Source organism: Bubalus bubalis, chromosome 9, assembly GCF_019923935.1.
Source record: "Bubalus bubalis isolate 160015118507 breed Murrah chromosome 9, NDDB_SH_1, whole genome shotgun sequence".
Lineage (NCBI taxonomy): Eukaryota > Metazoa > Chordata > Mammalia > Artiodactyla > Bovidae > Bubalus > Bubalus bubalis.
The window spans coordinates 45,244,167-45,249,778 of record NC_059165.1 but is presented as its reverse complement, the minus strand read 5'-3'; the positions used below and the strand labels follow the sequence as shown (position 1 = coordinate 45,249,778).

At 45.0% G+C, this 5,612-nt stretch overlaps 1 non-coding gene across 1 annotated transcript; it reads right to left on the bottom strand.

The window, feature by feature from the left end:
• Window positions 1-1,281: 1,281 nt before the first annotated feature.
• Window positions 1,282-1,353, bottom strand: TRNAE-UUC. Its single transcript has one exon. It is a non-coding gene; the product is annotated as a tRNA-Glu (tRNA).
• Window positions 1,354-5,612: the final 4,259 nt, after the last annotated feature.

Genomic DNA, 5,612 nt, shown 5'->3' with positions numbered 1-5,612 from the left:
CAGCCATGGCAGGTATTTTTGTCTTTACTGGTTTTTGTTTGTTTGGGTTTGATTGTTTTGGCCTCTCCCCATGGCTTGCGGGATCTTTAGTTCCCTGACGAGGGACTGAACCCAGGCCATGGCAGTGAGTGTCGAGTACTAACCACTGGACTGCTAGGGAATTCCCGGTTTTTTAAAAGGTCACTCAAGCACCTGCTGCAGAAGGGAACAGCTACCCACTCTGGCATTCTGGCCTGGAGAATTCCATGGATGGAGGTGCCTGGCGGGCTACAGTCCATGGGGTCACAAAGAGTCGGACACGACTGAGCGACTTGCACTTTCTTTCAAGCAGCGGTGTGGAGACCGATGCTGTTGTCACGGTCCAGGCGGGAGAGAGGGTGGTAGCTTGGCCAGGGCCGTAGAGGGTTGGATCAGAGAGGTCAAAGGGTTTGGTGAGAGACTGGATGGGATGGTGCTGCAGCCTTGATACTGGACCAGAAGAATTCAAGGCTTTCTCCAAAAAAAAAAAAAAAAAAAAAAAATTCCTGTATTTCTATAGTTGAAGGAGACCTTAGAGACATTTTCCAGTTTGGGAAACTATATCCCAAAGAGGAACCTTGACTCCCTCCTGCCATAGGGAAAGAAGAGCAATGTGGGGACATAAATTCATTCAGTGATACAAAGAGGAAGGGGCCAGAACGGCGCCTGGAGCCCTGAGAGACTTCCTGCGGGAGGTGGAGGTTTGATCAGATCTGACAGAAGGAGGGAAGGGGCAAGGGGGCGTTGTGATGGAGCTTATTTCTTCCAGGTTTCTTGTCTTGCCTTTTTCTTCCAACTTGGGAGCACTTGGGTGGGGGATGTGTTTGAGTCTGTTTACCAAACCCAGGAGCTGTATTCAGGGCAGGATAGTGTGAAGGTCATAGGGGAGAGCAGTGACCTTGGACAAACCATTCTCTTTCTGAGCCTCAGTTGCCCCATCTATGAAATGGAATAATAATGGCACCTACAAGACAGGATTAGTCTGAGGATTTGATAAGGTAAAGAATTACCAAGAAGCTAATGAAGCTAAACTTCAGGGCCTCTCACTTGCCCTGCCACCTCCCCAAGGAAGGGCCCTGGAAATGCGTCCACACAGTGATCAAAGGGCGTGAGGTCAAAAAAAGTACGACAAAATATAATAGAGGTGTGTCAGCCAATTAATAAAGTGTTACTTTATTACTCTGGATTTTGTGAGGTTTATGGACTTGGTAGTCGTTGAGTTTTGTTTCATTTGGCCATGCCATGTGGCTTGTAGGATCTTTTTTCCCCGACCAGGGATTGAACCTGGGCCACGGCAATGAAAGCCCTGAGTCCTAACCACTGGACCACCAGGGAACGTCTGACAGTTTTTTAAAACTTTGCTGTTCGCTGTGCTTTCTTTTCATGTGCTAAGTAAACATTCGAGTTTGCACTAATTCTGTATTTATAATTTTGGATTTTGAACTCTTCCTTAAGAAGGCTCCTAAGATTGTGTGAGCGTTGGGTTTCACTACACCTGTGCCTGTTGGCAGGATGGCACTCGCTGTCCTAATCTGCCTGTTGGTGGGCTGAGTAGGCATGTTGCTAGCAGACCTGCCTGGTCTGAAGCATGGAGGTGAGCAAAGAACAGTTGGCAGGGACCCTTCTCTTCCCACCTTCAGACTCTCTGTTGAAGAGTTCCATGAGAGCAGAGATCTCTTCTTATTCCTCACCAGACCCGCCCTCCACACTCACCGTAGCACCGGGCACGTGGCAGGCCTTCGGTCCAAAGGAGGTGACTGAGTGAGCAGGTGACATGTGACAGACGAATGAAAGGTGCTGCTGCCTGGTTTCTGGGAGACAGGAGTTGGGGTCCAAACCCGAAGGTGCAGCAGGGTGTGAGCAGGCAGACCTGAGCTTTCCCAGGGGCTCCTGGGCAGGGCTGACCCTGGACCAAGGCCCCGGAGGCTGATTCAGAGGGGCGAGGAGATGAGACAGCTCTGGCCTTGCCCTTGGCTGATGAGAAGAAAAAATTCTACCCCCATCACCAAACCACAAAAGCTCCTCTCAGAGAAGACCTCTCTGACCAGGGCCACCATGTTCCTGACCACATCCTACGGGGACTGAACTTCAGACCCTGAGCAGGCCACCCTCTGGTTCTCAGGGCAAATTACTCGGGAAGTGACACGGGAACTGACAGATTACTTAATCTCTCTGGACATCAGGTTCTAGGCGATGTGTAACTCTGAGCAAGTTACTTTGTCTTTCTGAACTTAAGTGTTCACATCTGTGAAAGGGGGCGGTAAACGTATCTACCTCGTAGGGTTATGGTGAGGATTAAGTGGGATAAGCCCTGTAAAGCGTTTAGTGCAAAGCTTGGTACATAGTAAGGGCTCAATAAATATTATTTATTATTATTCCTTCTCAGTTCAGTTCAGTTCAGTCGCTCAGTCGTGTCCGACTCTTTGCGACCCCATGAATCATAGCACGCCAGGCCGCCCTGTCCATCACCATCTCCTGGAGTTCTCTCAAACTCACGTCCATCAAGTCAGTGATGCCATCCAGCCATCTCATCCTCTGTTGTCCCTTTTCCCTCCTGCCCCCAATCCCTCCCAGCATCAGAGTCTTTTCCAATAAGTCAACTCTTCGCATGAGATGCCAAAGTACTGGAGTTTCAGCTTTAGCATCATTCCTTCCAAAGAACACCCAGGGTTGATCTCCTTCAGAATGGACTGGTTGGATCTCCTTGCAGTCCAAGGGGCTCTCAAGAGTCTTCTCCAACACCACAGTTCAAAAGCATCAATTTTTCGGCGCTCAGCTTTCTTCACAGTCCAACTCTCACATCCATACATGACCACTGGCCATGATCTTCGTTTTCTGAATGTTGAGCTTTAAGCCAACTTTTTCACTCTCCTCTTTCATTTTCATCAAGAGGCTTTTTATTTCCTCTTCACTTTCTGCCATAAGGGCGGTGTCATCTGCATATCTGAGGTTATTGATATTTCTCCCAGCAATCTTGATTCCAGCCTGCGCTTCTTCAAGCCCAGCGTTTCTCATGATGTACTCTGCATGTAAGTTAAATAAGCAGGGTGACAATATACAGCCTTGATGTACTCCTTTTCCTATTTGGAACCAGTCTGTTGTTCCATGTCCAGTTCTAACTGTTGCTTCCTGACCTGCATATAGGTTTCTCAAGAGGCAGGTCAGGTAGTCTGGTATTCACATCACTTTCAGAATTTGCCACAGTTTCTTGTGATCCACACAGTCAAAGGCTTTGGCATAGTCAATAAAGCAGAAATAGATGTTTTTCTGGAACTCTCTTGCTTTTTCTATGATCCAGCGGATATTGGCAATTTGATCTCTCTTTCCTCTGCCTTTTCTAAAACCAGCTTGAACATCAGCAAGTTCACGGTTCACGTACTGCTGAAGCCTGGCTTGGAGAATTTTGAGCATTACTTTACTAGCCTGTGAGATGAGTGCAATTGTGTGGTAGTTTGAGCATTCTTTGGCATTGCCTTTCTTTGGGATTGGAATGAAAACTGACCTTTTTCAGTCCTGTGGCCACTGCTGAGTTTTCCAAATTTGCTGGCATATTAAGTTCAGCATTTTCACAGCATCATCTTTCAGGATTTGAAAGAGCTCAACTGGAATTCCATCACCTCCACTAGCTTTGTTCGTAGTGATGCCCTCTAAGGCTCACTTGACTTCACATTCCAGGATGTCTGGCTCTAGGTGACAGATCATACCATTGTGATTATCTGGGTCGTGAAGATCTTTTTTGTACAGTTCTTCTGTGTATTCTTGCCACCTCTTCTTAATATCTTCTGCTTCTGTTAGGTCCATACCATTTCTGTCCTTTATTGAGCCCATCTTTGCATTAAATGTTCCCTTGGTATCTCTAATTTTCTTGAAGAGATCTCTAGTCTTTCCCATTCTGTTGTTTTCCTCTATTTCTTTGCATTGATCGCTGAGGAAGGCTTTCTTTTCTCTCCTTGCTATTCTTTGGAACTCTGCATTCAGATGCTTATATCTTTCCTTTTCTCCTTTGCTTTTCGCTTCTCTTCTTTTCACAGCTATTTGTAAGGCCTCCCCAGACAGCCATTTTGCTTTTTGCATTTCTTTTCCATGGGGATGGTCTTGATCCCTGTCTCCTGTACAATGTCACGAACCTCAGTCCATAGTTCATCAGGCACTCTATCAGATCTAGTCCCTTAAATCTATTTATCACTTCCACTGTATAATCATAAGGGATTTGATTTAGGTCATAACTGAATGGTCTAGTGGTTTTCCCTACTTTCTTCAATTTAAGTCTGAATTTGGCAACAAGGAGGTCATGATCTGAGCCACAGTCAGCTCCCAGTCTTGTTTTTGCTGACTGTATAGAGCTTCTCCATCTTTGGCTGCAAAGAATATAATCAGTCTGATTTCAGTGTTGACAATATGGTGATGTCCATGTGTAGAGTCTTCTCTTGTGTTGTTGGAAGAGAGGTGTTTGCTATGACCAGTGCGTTCTCTTGGCAAAACTCTATTAGCCTTTGCCCTGCTTCATTCCAAGGGCAAATTTGCCTGTTACTCCAGGTGTTTCTTGACTTCCTACTTTTGCATTCCAGTCCCCTATAATGAAAAGGACATCTTTTTTTATTCCTTCTACTTATTCCCAAATGCCAGTCTGAGAAGTTTTCACTGATTCAAGGTGAAATGAGAAAAATAAATTATGGGTGAAAAGCTCAATTTGTTATTATCTCCATTTTCTTCTATTTATCTTTTTAAAAAAGTCTCCACTAATGTACTAATTTTACAATAAGAAAAAAGGAACAAAAGTCGTATATAAATTAGAAGCACCACACACATTATAAACACACACACATACACACATATATATAAAATAGCAATTATCCCTCTGGGTGGTGAGAATAGGGGAACTTATTCTATTCAAAATAACTTTTCCAAATGTTTTACAATAAGTATGTATTTCTTTTACTTAATAAGTTATTGGAAAACAAGAATAAAATTATATTCAGCTCTCATATCATTATAGATTCTTCGGTTTTCTTAAAACCTGTTGTGGGCAAAATTTAAAATGAACATCCCTGGGGGATTTCCCGGGTGGTCCAGTGGCTAAGATTCTGTGCTCCCAATGAAGGGGGCCCAGGTTTTATCCCTGGTCAGGGAACTAGATCCCACATGCTGAAACTAAGACCCAATGTAACCAAATAAAATAAATAAAATATATTCTTTTTTAAAAAAAATGAACATCCCTGTCTCCAGTTTTCTTTCCTGAAGTTTCACTAGTCTGTGATAACCACCCTCGCTGTTCTAGATCAATGACCTTTTCCCCCCAGCTACGCTGGTGTTTGTTTCAGCACTCTCTGCTTGTGGTGAGCAGGGGCTACTCTCTGGTTGCAGTAAGCGGGCTTCTCATTGTGGCGGCTTCACTGTGGAGCGTGGCTGTAGGCGCACGGGCTCAGTAGCTGTGGCACAGGGGCTTAGGATTGAACCTGTGTCCCCTGCACTGGCTGGTGGTTTTCCAACCACTGGACCACTAGGGAAGTCCAATGACCTTATTTTAGAGAGGAGGAAACTAAGACCTAGGAGACCAGCAAGCTTTCCCCCTTTTCATCCTAAGAACATAAATA